We start from the raw sequence: 17,026 nt of genomic DNA, 5'->3' as shown, positions 1-17,026 counted from the left end.
TATAAAAAAAGGCCGACAAGATGCAGAGAATTGTGAGGGTCTGGAACCAACTCCCCAGTAATGTTGTTGAAGCTGACACCCTGGGATCCTTCAAGAAGCTGCTTGATGAGATTCTGGGATCAATAAGCTACTAATAACCAAATGAGCAAGATGGGCCAAATGGCCTCCTCTCGTTTGTAAACTTTCTTATGTTCTTATGTCTGCATACATATTTGCGCAGTTTCAAGTGTTTTCAAGTGTATATATATATATATATATATATATATATATATATATATATATATATATATATATATATATATATATATATATATTGTATAGAGTATGCTGTGGATATTGGGGTTTGTAGAATAAATATATGCTTGATAAAGGAAAAGTCTTGAACAGGAATACATCACGCAGACTGACAAACATTTTATGAAGCCGCTAGTATTGTAGGCTTTTAACAAGGTTGTAATTCAGAGTGTCGTTCTGTCAGGGAAGCACAATTAGTTCCCCATTGAGAGTGATGGAGAGGGGAATGAATGGTGGCAGGGATGGAGCTTGATTCTCTCGAGTGCTTTAAGCAGATTGTTGGCTTGTCTGGCTTGTCTGTTTTCACATTGTGTTTAGAGTAGTACAGTATGGCATGCATTTTTAAGATACAATTAAAATGAAAGAAAAGAAAGATGACAGAAGCTTCTTTGTTGATCTGCCTTTCATGAAATGTTTTATTTGATAATATAGATTTTTTTAAGGTCTTTTTTCAGGCATGCAAGGGCTTGAGAGATGAACATATGATTTTCAATATTTCATACCTGTGCCAAGTTTCTCTTACGAGTCCTGTAATGTTTAATTCAGAAGAGTAAAAAATAATTCAGGGACACTTGGGACATCGCTGTTAAATAATTTGCTCTAGCCTTTAGATGCTTGTCTACAGAGGGTCCTAATTGATCCCTGTGCATCCGTACTGTAGGGGTGGAAACACGGTGATATGCAGAGAAGGAGGTTTCTACTTTCTGTATCACTTTCAATCAGACCAATTAACACCACATTACTGACAGTCCTGCTGCAAAGACAGCTTTGACAAGATCTTGAACAGGATATTCCATTCAGTATACTGTCTCTGCAGGATATTGCATTCAGCCTCCTGTCTGCAGGATATTGCATTCAGCCTCCTGGCTGCAGGATATTGCATTCAGCCTCATGTCTGCAGGATATTGCATTCAGTCTACTCTCTGCTGGATATTGCATTCAGCCTACTCTCTGCAGGATATTCCATTCATCCTCCTGTCTGCAGGATATTCCATTCATCCTCCTGTCTGCAGGATATTGCATTCAGCCTCCTGTCTGCAGGATATTGCATTCAGCCTCCTGTCTGCAGGATATTGCATTCAGTCTACTGTCTGCAGGGTATTGCATTCAGCCTCCTGTCTGCAGGATATTGCATTCAGCCTCCTGTCTGCAGGATATTGCACTCAGTCTCCTGTCTGCAGGATATTGCACTCAGCCTCCTGTCTGCAGTATATTGCACTCAGTCTCCTGTCTGCAGGATATTGCATTCAGCCTCCTGTCTGCAGGATATTCCATTCATCCTCCTGTCTGCAGGATATTGCATTCAGCCTCCTGTCTGCAGGATATTGCATTATTCAGCCTCCTGTCTGCTGGATATTGCATTCAGCCTCCTGTCTGCAGGATATTCCATTCAGCCTCCTGTCTGCAGGATATTGCATTCAGCCTCCTGTCTGCAGGATATTGCATTCAGTCTACTGTCTGCAGGATATTGCATTCAGCCTCCTGTCTGCAGGATATTGCATTCAGCCTCCTGTCTGCAGGATATTGCACTCAGCCTCCTGTCTGCAGGATATTGCACGCAGTCTCCTGTCTGCAGGATATTCCTATTCAGTCTTCTGTCTGCAGGATATTGCATTCAAGTCTCCTGTCCCTGTGACGAGCTCATTAGACTCTTGTGTTAATAAGGTCTCTGATATTTGTAATGCCAAACTGCAAGTTACTGAACCAATTTGCGTATTTTGCATAACCCATGCTACACAAAGGAAAGCTAATTTGTACGACAAAAAAACAACAATGTTTTGCGGTTCTGAGAAATCTTCTCTCAAAGCTTGTTGAGACTGATTGGTGGTTGAGTCTGACATTGTGCTTGTGTTCTGAGAAATCTTCTCTCAAAGCTTGTTGAGACTGATTGGTGGTTGAGTCTGACGTTGCATTTGCTGTTCTGTTAAATCTTCTCTCAAAGCTTGTTGAGACTGATTGGTGGTTGAGTCTGACATTGTGCTTGTGTTCTGTTAAATCTTCTCTCAAAGCTTGTTGAGACTGATTGGTGGTTGAGTCTGATATTGCATTTGCTGTTCTGTTAAATCTTCTCTCAAAGCTTGTAGAGACTGATTGGTGGTTGAGTCTGATATTGCGTTTGCTGTTCTGTTAAATCTTCTCTCAAAGCTTGTTGAGACTGATTGGTGGTTGAGTCTGATATTGCGTTTGCTGTTCTGTTAAATCTTCTCTCAACGGCAGCTGGGATGCCACTTTCATTTAGCTTCCGAATGGCATCAAAAGATCAGCAGAAATCTCATTGCAGCTGCTAATCCCAAGATAAGTGAGGTCGTGGAGTTGGGGCTTATTTGTCCACACTTCCAAATACAAACACTTCCAAGAGCTCTGTGAATAAGCAGTGATGAGGAAAACAAGAGACAAGCAGGATTGAAGCTGTGTGTACTGGATGTACAGCAGGATTGAAGCTGTGTGTACTGGATGTACAGCAGGATTGAAGCTGTGTGTACTGGATGTACAGCAGGATTGAAGCTGTGTGTACTGGATGTACAGCAGGGTTGAAGCTGTGTGTACTGGATGTACAAACATGTACAAACAACTCTTAAAAGCATATTTAAAAAACCCTTAGTCATACCTTTTGTTGGTGGTTATTTAGTTGAAATACAGTCTTTTATTGTGTCTGGGAATGTCTGTAGTTATCTGCTGAGCAGGTGTGGCTGTTGAATTCCTGTAATGACGGGTGAGGCACACATGGCTGGATAAACACTGAATCCACTTCTTTATAGCTTTTAAACAGCAGTGCGTCTGCCCTATGATAAATCAGCTGTGAATTCTGTGTAAAACCCTAAGTCATGATGTGTGTGTGTGTATGGTCAGCACCCTGAGCCTCGTGCTTCCAGTGGGGAACGTGCTTTGACAGGCCCCTGCACTTCTGCAAAGATGTTGCCCTAGTGACCACAGCAACATCAAGAAGCACATCCATTCAGGGTTTTACCATTACAATCACAGTTCTTTGGTTTGGTAACTTGAAAGTGTTTTTGTATTTTCCGGGGTAATAAAAACATGCTAGTGATGATTTGGAGTAAAGAGTGCACATATGAAATAATTCACACATTAACAGACAAACAAAAACGGACTATACAGTGCACAGACAGACGAACAAAACACGGTGAGCAGATACTCTTATATTTACGCTTTTACAATTTACAATTACCTCCGTCTCCAATCCCGTTCTCCACTCACCGAACACCCAACCCTGTATGCAAGAAATGTGCATCTATATATACTGTTGTGCTGGGATTCAATTACTAATTAATTACTCACTTGAATCCCAGCACGTGAATTAGTTAAGTGTACTCCCATGACCACACATTACATTTTACCAGCACGTGAAGTGATTTGTGCCCTCCTCGTGCCTAAATATAAATCTACATTTTTAAATACACGTGAAACACAGACCCGTTTATATCCCGTGTACCAATCTCTATACACCAACATTAACACACGCACGCAACATACAACATATAACACACAAATGCACACAGGGGCGGGGCACATTGCCACATGGGCCCAGAGTGATGTTTCAGTCTGTTAGATAATTCAAGGGCCAGGTATAAAAGTGACTTACTGTATTCCACATTTTCAAAAGATGTCAAGTCAATTCTAATTTGGAAGTTGAATGTGTAAAGTTGAGGGAACACAAAGCCACTTTTTCAGGAACAGTGGCTTGAAACCTGGTTCCAGGAGACCTAGTTTGAGGCAGCCTTGCTGTATCAAACCCCAAGTCTCTCCTGGTGTGCCGTGCAGGGGCCTGAAATCTCGTCTCCTGAAACCAAGTTCCAAGCCAGAAAGTGGCTTCGTGTTCCCTCAGCTTTAGACCTGTGTGAGTCTTCTTTCTTAAGGATAGCTGTAAGGATAACAGCACCATAATGAAAGTTTAATCCCAGGGTAAGCCCTGATTTCAAAGAATGGATTTGTTTACTTTGTTTTCCACAGTATTACATTCATGTCCTTTGCAGCAAGACGAGTTGTATTCACACAAATCACTAAGGAGAAGAACTAAAACTCTCAAGTAAAAATACAATTTGAACTCTGTGGCTCATCCAAATGTTATTTGAAATTGATTTTCCAATAATGTATTCTTATCACCTAATATTTTGTGTGTAGAATGAGATTTTGACCACCCTGAGACATCAACAGCAGAAAGAACACTGCTTTAGTTTCACCACAGTGAGAAGATTCCAGTACAGTAAAGGGTTAAACGAACAGCCTTGGTTTTGACGCGCATGTCTGCTTCTTCTAGTCCGTGGTTGTAGTTGTAGCTGATGAGCGGAGCTGCCCACCTGGGTGTGTGCACCATTGTGTATCATGCACTTTAAGCCTCTATAGTCAGTACATGCTTTTTGCCCTGATCCAAGAAAAGCAATTAGGGGGCTCAATTGAGAGATAAGTTTTAATCTGTGATTAGCTACGCTGGGCTGCTGATTGGTGAACGGATCACCAGGTCTCTCTGGGCTGGGCTGGTGCTGACAGTGAATCAGTAGAAGTACCACTCTTAGCTCTGTTTCTCCAATATTAGCTTATTTGATTTTGTAATACCATTTGAATCTACTGTTAACAAGATTTATACTTAAAACTACATGGTGTGATTGGGTTTTTTTAATCACTTTCATAAGCAAGGTATCAAAGCAGCTGTAAAATAAAGCATCTAGTTACAGTGTCTGCAGTAAGACACCTGACATGTATTGCCACAAGTCACTTGGAATGTATTAATTCCAGTATTCCCCACACTGTTCCAGATCCAGAGCATAAAATATTTACAGGACTTCATCTTTAAAACAAGCATCTTCTATATGGAAATACAAATCTCAGATCATGAAATATTTACAGTACTTCATCTTTAAAACAAGCATCTTTTATATAAATAAATAAATACTGCCATTACGCAGTTTCACTTGGCAGCCTTCTCAGTGATCAAGGAAACTATGCTGAGTACTTGAATTAGCAAGTGGCATGTGTATTACATGGTCAGAAATAACTGCAACAAATTGCATGGCAGAGGTGTGTGTGTGTGTGTGTGTGTGTGTGTGTGTGTGTGTGTGTGTGTGTGTATAAAGCAGCGGGGCCTCACTGAAATGTATTAGGAGGAAACAGAAGATCTTGAAGATTAGAAGCCCACACGTCTGTTATTCAGTCAGTGAGATGCATCACTCACCATGTATCTTGCATGAATACCTGCAAGGATTCTCATTATCAGATGGAAACCGGATTGAGAATGCTTTGATGAGCTCCCAGTAGGCTGGCATATACAGTCCTTATGATTTCATTAAGCTCAGGACTGATCCTTCTCTCATCATAGATCTGCTTGGCTTGTTCACCAGTTACACAAGACGCTCTGTGCCAGACATGATGAGCATTAAGGACCTTCTGGCACCTCTGCCCCGATGTGGGGGTTTTGATCAGAACACAGTGTGCATGAGGGACAGCAAGCATGTGCACATTTCAGTGGAATTGTACAGAGGACAAGAATAACACAAAGCTTATGTGCTCAATCAGCCTCGGGTATCCTATCCAGAAATAGGAGCAGACAGCTCATTTAGAATGGGACGTTGATGCCGTTATAAAAGAACATACCCAAATTAGGCAAGTGTTGCTGAAATAGTTTGCATAATAGCGTTATGTGTTTTGAGTTACGGATGAAAACAGAAGTACCTGCATACTCCCGACAGACTGAAGTTCACATCCAGCAGATGCAGGCGTCGGCATAAACAAGTGAAACAGCTTAAAGGATGAGAATGAGAAGCAGCCCGCCTGCTTCAGATGGACCAGACCGCTTAAAAACACATGAATGCAATATTACCCTCCCGCGATATACACTCGCTATGATACTGCCCTCCAGGCCGGGGGACTGCGATATACACTCGCTATGATACTGCCCTCCAGGCCGGGGGACTGCGATATACACTCGCTATGATACTGCCCTCCAGGCTGGGGGACTGCGATATACACTCACTATGATACTGCCCTCCAGGCCGGGGGACTGCGATATACACTCGCTATGATACTGCCCTCCTCCAGGCTGGGGGACTGCGATATACACTCGCTATGATACTGCCCTCCAGGCCGGAGGACTGCGATATACACTCGCTATGATACTGCCCTCCTCCAGGCTGGGGGACTGCGATATACACTCGCTATGATACTGCCCTCCTCCAGGCTGGGGGACTGCGATATACACTCGCTATGATACTGCCCTCCTCCAGGCTAGGGGACTGCGATATACACTCACTATGATACTGCCCTCCAGGCCGGGGGACTGCGATATACACTCGCTATGATACTGCCCTCCTCCAGGCTGGGGGACTGCGATATACACTCGCTATGATACTGCCCTCCTCCAGGCTGGGGGACTGCGATATACACTCACTATGATACTGCCCTCCTCCAGGCTGGGGGACTGCGATATACACTCGCTATGATACTGCCCTCCTCCAGGCTGGGGGACTGCGATATACACTCGCTATGATACTGCCCTCCTCCAGGCTGGGGGACTGCGATATACACTCACTATGATACTGCCCTCCTCCAGGCTGGGGGACTGCGATATACACTCACTATGATACTGCCCTCCAGGCCGGGGGACTGCGATATACACTCGCTATGATACTGCCCTCCTCCAGGCTGGGGGACTGCGATATACACTCGCTATGATACTGCCCTCCTCCAGGCCGGGGGACTGCGATATACACTCACTATGATACTGCCCTCCAGGCCGGGGGACTGCGATATACACTCGCTATGATACTGCCCTCCTCCAGGCCGGGGGACTGCGATATACACTCACTATGATACTGCCCTCCTCCAGGCTGGGGGACTGCGATATACACTCGCTATGATACTGCCCTCCTCCAGGCCGGGGGACTGCGATATACACTCGCTATGATACTGCCCTCTTCCAGGCCGGGGGACTGCGATATACACTCACTATGATACTGCCCTCCAGGCCGGGGGACTGCGATATACACTCGCTATGATACTACCCTCCTCCAGGCCGGGGGACTGCGATATACACTCGCTATGATACTGCCCTCCTCCAGGCCGGGGGACTGCGATATACACTCGCTATGATACTGCCCTCCTCCAGGCCCGGGGACTGCGATATACACTCGCTGTGATACTGCCCTCCAGGCCGGGGGACTGCGATATACACTCGCTATGATACTGCCCTCCTCCAGGCTAGGGGACTGCGATATACACTCGCTATGATACTGCCCTCCTCCAGGCTAGGGGACTGCGATATACACTCACTATGATACTGCCCTCCAGGCCGGGGGACTGCGATATACACTCGCTATGATACTGCCCTCCTCCAGGCCGGGGGACTGCGATATACACTCGCTATGATACTGCCCTCCTCCAGGCTAGGGGACTGCGATATACACTCACTATGATACTGCCCTCCAGGCCGGGGGACTGCGATATACACTCGCTATGATACTGCCCTCCTCCAGGCCGGGGGACTGCGATATACACTCGCTATGATACTGCCCTCCTCCAGGCCCGGGGACTGCGATATACACTCGCTGTGATACTGCCCTCCAGGCCGGGGGACTGCGATATACACTCACTATGATACTGCCCTCCAGGCCGGGGGACTGCGATATACACTCGCTATGATACTGCCCTCCTCCAGGCCGGGGGACTGCGATATACACTCGCTATGATACTACCCTCCTCCAGGCCGGGGGACTGCGATATACACTCGCTATGATACTGCCCTCCTCCAGGCCGGGGGACTGCGATATACACTCGCTATGATACTGCCCTCCTCCAGGCTGGGGGACTGCGATATACACTCGCTATGATACTGCCCTCCTCCAGGCCGGGGGACTGTGATATACACTCGCTATGATACTGCCCTCCTCCAGGCTGGGGGACTGCGATATACACTCGCTATGATACTGCCCTCCTCCAGGCTGGGGGACTGCGATATACACTCGCTATGATACTGCCCTCCTCCAGGCTGGGGGACTGCGATATACACTCGCTATGATACTGCCCTCCTCCAGGCTGGGGGACTGCGATATACACTCACTATGATACTGCCCTCCAGGCCGGGGGACTGCGATATACACTCGCTATGATACTGCCCTCCTCCAGGCCGGGGGACTGCGATATACACTCGCTATGATACTGCCCTCCTCCAGGCTGGGGGACTGCGATATACACTTGCTATGATACTGCCCTCCTCCAGGCCGGGGGACTGTGATATACACTCGCTGTGATACTGCCCTCCTCCAGGCTAGGGGACTGCGATATACACTCGCTATGATACTACCCTCCTCCAGGCCGGGGGACTGCGATATACACTCGCTGTGATACTGCCCTCCTCCAGGCCCGGGGACTGCGATATACACTCGCTATGATACTGCCCTCCTCCAGGCTGGGGGACTGCGATATACACTCGCTATGATACTGCCCTCCTCCAGGCCGGGGGACTGCGATATACACTCACTATGAGGCCAGTTTGCAGAGGGTCTGGATTTCATGAAACTGAACTGCATTGATTGTAACGCAGGCCTCCAGACAAGCCCATTTCTTTATTATCAGGAAGACGTAGCGTGAAGCCGAGGGCTCCTGCAAACAGCTGTGGCATAATGCTGACCCTGTGACCCGAGGCAGGCTTAGTGGAGGAAGCTGTTCTCAGAGAACCTGCTGAACACATCCAGCTTTCCCAAGCCTCTCATCACTGGCTCCTTAAAAGAAAAAAACAGTAGATGTATACCGTGTGCTCAGGCTCTGGTACACCATGGTAAAAGAATAGCAACGTCTGATAAAGTGTAAACCACTGCTGTAATACAGTGTAAAAAACATGGTTAACCATGGTCACTTTTCTATGAATGGAGATTGTCTGTGATTAAAACAGAAGAGAAACCACATAATCCACAATATATAATATACTAATGAAGCACATTTACCAGCAGTGTTGTTTATTATTCTGCATTTATTAAATTACGAGTTGTTTTACAGAAACAGTCCAGAGTTAAACAGTTCAAAACTGTGAAGCTTCAGAAGATTTCTCAGTTACTTTATCAGGTCATGAAAACACGGTTTAAGTCAGGACAAGGAATTCCTATTTTATTAGAAAGTCAGCAATACATTATTTATATAACTTTTTTTTTTTATGGAAAGGTGCGAGTACCTTTGAGGATATTCCCAAGTATGTAAAGAATGCCAGACAGAGCCTCCCTAAACTGACTCCAGGAGAGAAGCTGCTTGCCCGCTGGTCACTAGATGGATGGTATTGCCCAGGTGGGTTTTACAGAAGGTGCAGCTTGTATTGATGGAACTGAAGCAGCAGGGGTCTATTCATTGGATCAGAATGTTTTAACAGATCTGTTGTTTAAATCATTAAAGGAATGAGACTTTGAGAATATCTCTTGTATCTGAGTCTCTTACACAAAGGGCATGTAAGTACAGTCCAAACTCAGTAACACTTTACATGGTGTCTCTAATTATTATTATTATTATTATTTATTTCTTAGCAGACGCCCTTATCCAGGGCGACTTACAATTGTTACAAGATATCACATTATTTTTTACATTTAATTACATTATTTTTTTACACATTATTTTTACATACAATTACCCATTTATACAGCTGGGTTTTTACTGGAGCAATCTGGGTAAAGTACCTTGCTCAAGGGTACAGCAGCAGTGTCCTCCACGGGGATTGAACCCACGACCCTCCGGTCAAGAGTCCAGAGCCCTAACCACTACTCCACACTGCTGCCCCAATTACTGTGTAATTACATAGTAGTTATTTAGTAAATACATGTGTACTTGCACATAATTGCACTTGCACACACAAGCACTTTCATTACAGCTGGGACTCCCTGCCACTCAGTCCTGCCCTCACTCAACACACATGAGCACTTTCATTACAGCTGTGACTCCCTGCCACTCAGTCCTGCCCTCGCTCAACACACACAAGCACTTTCATTACAGCTGTGACTCCCTGCCACTCAGTCCTGCCCCCGCTCAACACACATGAGCACTTTCATTACAGCTGGGACTCCCAGATGGAATAAGACTGCTGAGCTAAGTTGCCCCACTGATTCATTCCTTGTCTTTGCTTCAATCTCAGGGGAGGTCCATGAGCGAGTTGGTGATGGAAAGCACTATGTGATCCTGTGGGCGGACGGTTCCACCGCAGTGCAAAGTGCTGCTTTTATCTTTGGAAGGTTTACTTGCTCTCGTACCTTGACGCTGGGGGACCGTGTTCTAGCACTAGCAGAGCCCGCCTCCCTCACTTACCTGCCTGGGGTTATCCGTGGGTTCAATGGGACACAGCTGGTTGTTACCTTCTGCAATGGAAAAAGGTATGACGCTAACGTTTGGATTTGGATTTATTTTGTGCTGGGTTTGAATATTTTAATACTGGGGGGTTATCTTTACCTGTTATAAGAGTAACATGCAGTCTGTTCCATCTCACGTCTGTATTTGATATCGCCAAAGCCAACACGTCAATTGAGAGAGAGGTTTCCTTACTAAGAATGTAAATACTGTACTTTTTTACCAATGTGATTGTTAGTTTGAAAATAAAAACCTTGAGTTTGTAACGTGTGCAGTGTTCAGGGCCAGGTCTTTACTCACAGGCATCTAAAACACAACTGCAGCTCTGGTGAAACGGTTTGCATCACCTACAATGAGGATTGAGATATCATCAAGCAAAAACACTACACATACATAATATAGATCTTATATTTAACATCATGCAAGCCAAGAAACTGAAAAATGATATCACAAAACTCTTCCGGAAGCCATTACAGTAGTACAGTATTTCATGTTAGAAATGTCACTTTTTTTTTTTTTTAATTGGTCAGTTTTTCGTAAAGTATATGGAAAACCACAAAGTGGTATGTAATACATTATGTTAAGGTAACATTATTAAGCAGGTTTCATGCGACCTCATGAAGCAGCATGAGTTAATTGTACAGGGTGATGCAAAGCTTTTGTGCAGAGCTGTAATGAGCAGTGCTTGATGAGCCAGTGATAGTCACTGCTGCTTTGTGTCTTTCCAGCAGCCAGCATGTGGAGCCCCAGCACTGCTTCTGGTTCTCGGGGGACCAGTTTAATGAGGCAGTGCAAATGTATAACAAGAAGCATGCGGAGCATGAAGACGAGGGCAAGGAGACTGATGAAGCTGAAGTGTCAGGGTCTGATGACTCTATAGTGACCAGCAGTGCTTCAGCTCGTTAATCACATAATGTGCTTCCAGCTTGCTTAACAAACAGCATCGCTGGAAGCCAGTGCTGCTGCCTTGTGTCTCTTCCAGTGCAGATCTGCTGCCAATCCAGGTCATTTAATTTGAAAAGGGAGAAATACAGACTTTGTTTGACAGACGCTTCAGTGTAATCAAAGAGCAGTATGTATGAAACGCAGGCATTGCAATTGAAAATGATGTTTTTCCAGGGGTCTGTTTAGCTGGTAAGTTCAAAGTCTACTATTTTTACAAACAGATAAAGAAACATTCTTGTATGTAGTTTAACCTCTACATAATCATTGGGGTGGACGGCTGCAGCAGTTTGAATTCTGTGAAATTTCAATTCCTCAGTTGTATGTTTTACATGTTTTTATCTGATGATTTAAAGTACAGAAGGGAAATTAAAAACATTAATTAGTTTCTGCCAGTTTCCAATTAAAGAGATTTACTTTAATTCAGTTCTGACATCAAGAATACAAATAAGCTGGTGGGTATTGTGTTGAATACTGCACTGTGTCTCCAAAAGCTTTCTACAAAGACATGCATTATAACTTGTGTAATCTAATACACACTATTGCATTATGAATTGTGTAATCTAATACATACTATTGCATTATGACTTGTGTAATCTAATACATACTATTACATTATGATTGTTCTACAGTGTTATTTAAGATGATTGTAGCTAAACAATAATAATTGAATGATCTTACCTGTCATGCGCCTGCATTCACTAGCAGTTCTCAAATACCATTCTGAAGAAAGCACGCTGTCACAAGCATGTATTTTCAGTTTCAAACAGGGCGTCTGGTACTGCGCTAGGTTAAAGGAAGTTCTCGGTTTGCTTGCTTTGTCTTCCAGGAAATATGTTACACTTCTACTTCCTAGGTCATTTCACCTCAACAGTTTGTTCAGGGCCAATCGTTTTACTGGCTGCCAAGCATGTCAGTCACGTGGAGAAGTAGCTGGTTGGTTACTGACAGGAAGGGGGAGTTTCACTCTCCATGTGAAATGATGATGAAGACTAGGAGCAAGAAGGCCTGCAGAGATTTCCTAACCTGCATAGAACCTTAAAACACGGATTATTAACATGAAATACCTGTGATCTGAAACACGGATTATTAACATGAAATACCTGTGATCTGAAACACGGATTATTAACATGAAATACCTGTGATCTGAAACACGGATTATTAACATGAAATACCTGTGATGTGAAACACAGATTATTAACATGAAATACCTGTGATGTGAAACACGGATTATTAACATGAAATACCTGTGATCTGAAACACAGATTATTAACATGAAATACCTGTGATCTGAAACACGGATTATTAACATGAAATACCTGTGAGCTGAAACACAGATTATTAACATGAAATACCTGTGATCTGAAACACGGATTATTAACATGAAATACCTGTGATCTGAAACACGGATTATTAACATGAAATACCTGTGATCTGAAACACGGATTATTAACATGAAATACCTGTGATGTGAAACACGGATTATTAACATGAAATACCTGTGATCTGAAACACGGATTATTAACATGAAATACCTGTGATCTGAAACACATATTATTAACATGAAATACCTGTGAGCTGAAACACAGATTCTTGTCAACTCAGCAATAGGATGGTAATGGAGCATTGTTGGCAGTGTACCCAGTACTGGATGAATATTGTAGCTGTGGATTGGGGTAAGGGGGCTGGGGACAATATTGTCAGGTGACCACACCCGAGGCTTTCATTCTAGTCTGCATTTTTAAAACATGATGTGTATCATGGCCAACTACACACATCACGGGACAGACAGTGTGAAGGACACCTCCACACTTTAATTCATACCAATAATCGAAAATTGAGGGTTTATTAAAAACGAATGCAGTCTCCATTTCTCAAAATGTTTGTACATATACAGAAGTACAGTAGCCTAGAGAGATTATTCGCGGCCGCCAGAAAGAGTATGCAGTTTATATACAATATAATACCTCGCGCTGTTCTTCAAACGCAGAATCCGTAATGTAGTGAAGAGTAAAATACAACCTGCAGCACACGCTCGACATTGTGGTGACAATAGTTAGTTTGTGGCGTACAAGCGTGGTGACACTGATGAATATTAAGAAGATGAGGTGCGTGACGTTTGCGAATTTAGAGTTTGAGTGAGTGAGCGAGACAGTGAGAGGGGAATAGAGCGAGCGCTGATTACCAGTGACATCAGGATTCAGCTCCGAGCTGTCCTTCACCCGAGCTGCTAAGAGAAGTGAAACAGCCTTTAACTGCAAAGTCTTTACACCTGAAGGATTCTTATGATGCCTGTGGACTTGTTGCGTACTGAACTAACGGAACTACGGGCATGAGGGTTACCCTTTCCACAGGATTTATGTGTATATATATTATATATTTTTGTTGCAACAATGGGGTTATTTAACATGAAACTGAAAAGGATTACTGGAAGTATAATGTTCTGTGGAACTGCTTGAGGACTACGGTTTGCACAATACAGCAAGGTAGGGGTTAAAACTATTTCTACAGTGTGAGTGGGTAACTCAGTACAATACTAGTTCATCTTTAATTATATGTCGTTCTTATATACTGTATATTGATTATGCATAATTATATCTGTGTTTTTTGGTAAGTCGATTTGAGTGAACGGTTACAGCACTAAACGCGAAGAGACACCACGAGAAATACGGTATGTTTGAATGTACTGAGTGGCAAACGAGAGCCTACCATAAAATATTAGACATTACGACAGGTGTCTAAAAGTTTAATGAGCAAAATGCGATGCAACTCCTTGTTCTCACAATGGGATATTTTAGAAATGTGGTTAAATAATAGTGTCACTCGAAGGATATTTTGATCCTGTAAGTAGCTAACAGGATAGCAGATGTCTAGATCTGCTTTACTTTGATTTAGCTGGGTTTACTGTAACGCTAATCTAAATGCAGAGCACGCGTGTCCGAGCAGCACAGACGGACCCCGAACTACAGACCACAGTGACATTGTTTTCGGCTATACTCTTATTTCGACTCATCCTAATTCATTAGTTTTAGGCTGACCAGACGTCCCGGATTTCCATCATAGGTCCCGGTGTCCAGACATTTTGCTCAAAATCTTTAAAAAGTCCCGGTTTTCAGCCACGACACACTCTAAATACATTTTGTCAAAATGACGTAAACAGCCGCTTTTATTAGTTAATGTCACCTGCAGTGAAAACAAATTAAAGTAAAAAAAGAAAAGCTACTAGGGTGATCAAGAACATTATTTTAAGTGATTATTTTACGTGCTTATTCTTCAGTGCGCCGTGCGTTTTCATTTAGTTTATATTTAATATGAATCTACAATTGTGTGTAATGCGGTCATTTTGTAACTGATCAGTTCTTGCGGGATTTAGCCCAGACAGAGCAGCGAAAGGTTGCAACATCAAGCATCCGAAACCACCAGGTTAAACCGCCAGGTTAAACCACACCAACAACGTCAATACAAAACATAGCCTGACGCAGCGAGTAAAAGAAAGAAAGAAAGAAAGAAAGAAAGAAAGAAAAACGACAACACGTAAATATATTTAATGATTCAATTTATTATTATTATTATTATTATTATTATTATTATTATTATTGAACTCAATATAAAGTACGGAATAGGTATAGCACAATATGGCAACTTAAACTAATTAGCCACAAATTATACACCCAGGATGACTGAAAAATTAAATAGCTGCTTAAAAAAAAAAAGCAAAAAAAAGGCTAATACTAATATTCAAATGTTTAATTCGTCTTATCAGTAATTTCAATAATGGTAATTACCTTGTATCAATTCGTGGCACGCTGATTTTATTCCGATGAGGAGACTCCCTCCTCAGCCTATGTCTTGCAAACGGCACGCAGTCGCGTAGTTCCCAGCAATTCTGTGCAGTCCAGACGTTTTTTTGTTTGTTTGATCATTTTTAATTTTTTAATTTTTTTAAGTATCTTATTTGTACTTTAGCAACTCCAGTCTCCCTTGTTTACGCACTGCAAAATATACCCACTAGACTTGATGAAACACGAATGGCATTTCGTCACACTAAGTGACACACTGACACCGTGAGAGACAGGGTCAGCTGTTCATATTAACATTACATTTACACGGTAACATTCCTAGCGTGAACAGGTATACAACAAACACTATTTTATCTGCAAACTCTGTTATCTAGCTATAGCCAACATAACATGTCCAATGTCGAGTCCATGGTATACAGACACACAGGCAGCATGCATATAACACCTCATTTAATACAATTATCATATACTCTATTCATTTGTTTAAATGAGGGAACACAATCACATGTACAATTTGAAAAAAATAATGTAGATTCCACAAGCTCAAATCTGTAAATTGTGTTCACGCAATGTTAAGTTCTGTAGTAACTTATGAACAGAGCTAATGGTTCTGAAATGTATCTATTTAAAGCAAGCATGCATCCGCAGCCTGTTCAATACTTCCTTGCTTCACTCACATTGTACTGCAGGCTATACCGCTATCAGTGTATATATTGAAAAAAATAACTGGTACATAAACTGGCACATGCATTAAACGTATACTTGAAATACAAACACAGCACCGTTTGACAGCGTTCCACTTTGTGACTTACATGGGTCGCGTTGTGGCGAGCCTGTCACATTGTGATGATGCAGCACTATTCTATATACATGTTTCACGCTTTTAAAGAGGTGGATAAAAGCACAGTTCTCAAAACATGTTCACATTGATGTACAAGGTACCTGAACTGAAGAAGTGTGGCAAGCAAAATTATCATTTAGAGATCTCTTAAATTTCAGATATCTTTAAATTAATTTGAGATATCTGTAAAGAAACCCTTTTGAAGATATCTTAATAATTTAATTTTGAGATCTCCAAAAATGAAATAGAGATTGCAAATTGATTTACAGATATCTTTTTATAATGTTTTGCTAGCAAGGTACGACAGTGGATAACTCAAAATAACTTCCTGTTCATTTAGAGATATCTCAAATTAATTTAAGATATCTTGAAATTAACAGTCATTTCAAGAGCTCTAAATGACCTATGTTTTGAATGGACTTCCTGTCCTTTTAGAGATCTCTAAAAATGAACATAGATAAAAATGATTCAGAGAGATATCTCTAATTGAACAGGAAGTCATTTTGAGATATCTTAAATTGAATTTTAGATATCTTAAAAGGATTGGTAACCCTTTAGTTTAGGGATCTTATATAAGTGTTATAAACAATCTATAAACATGTTATTAATTATGCTATTAACAATTACAGAATATGATTAGAAATAATAAGAGTCTTATTACACACTTTTGTAATAGGTTTTTACTCTATCATTTATAATCGCTTATAACGGATATGGTCTGTTTGTCTTTCTATGTCTGTCTGTCTATGTCTGTCTCACCGATTGTATGGGGTTGCTTTGTTTTTGCAATACAGTTATTATACACTTTTGCCATTGTTTT

General features: G+C 42.4%; 1 protein-coding gene across 3 annotated transcripts in view; it reads left to right on the top strand.

The window, feature by feature from the left end:
• Positions 1 to 11,366: 11,366 nt before the first annotated feature.
• The window catches only part of LOC117406161 (cyclic nucleotide-gated channel cone photoreceptor subunit alpha-like), a 29,595-nt gene continuing 23,935 nt past the window's right edge, over positions 11,367 to 17,026 (top strand). The window contains exon 1 of one of the 3 annotated variants that reach the window (XM_059030382.1): positions 11,367 to 11,757. The gene's annotated coding sequence lies outside the window, so the exon portion shown is untranslated. Of the gene's footprint in view, positions 11,758 to 13,483; positions 14,052 to 17,026 lie in introns of those variants that run through there. The other 2 variants (XM_059030381.1, XM_059030384.1) reach the window with 2 other exon arrangements.

This window comes from Acipenser ruthenus, chromosome 9 (assembly GCF_902713425.1).
Source record: "Acipenser ruthenus chromosome 9, fAciRut3.2 maternal haplotype, whole genome shotgun sequence".
In the NCBI taxonomy this organism is placed as follows: Eukaryota; Metazoa; Chordata; class Actinopteri; order Acipenseriformes; family Acipenseridae; genus Acipenser; species Acipenser ruthenus.
This window is presented reverse-complemented; position numbering and strand designations above follow the sequence as displayed.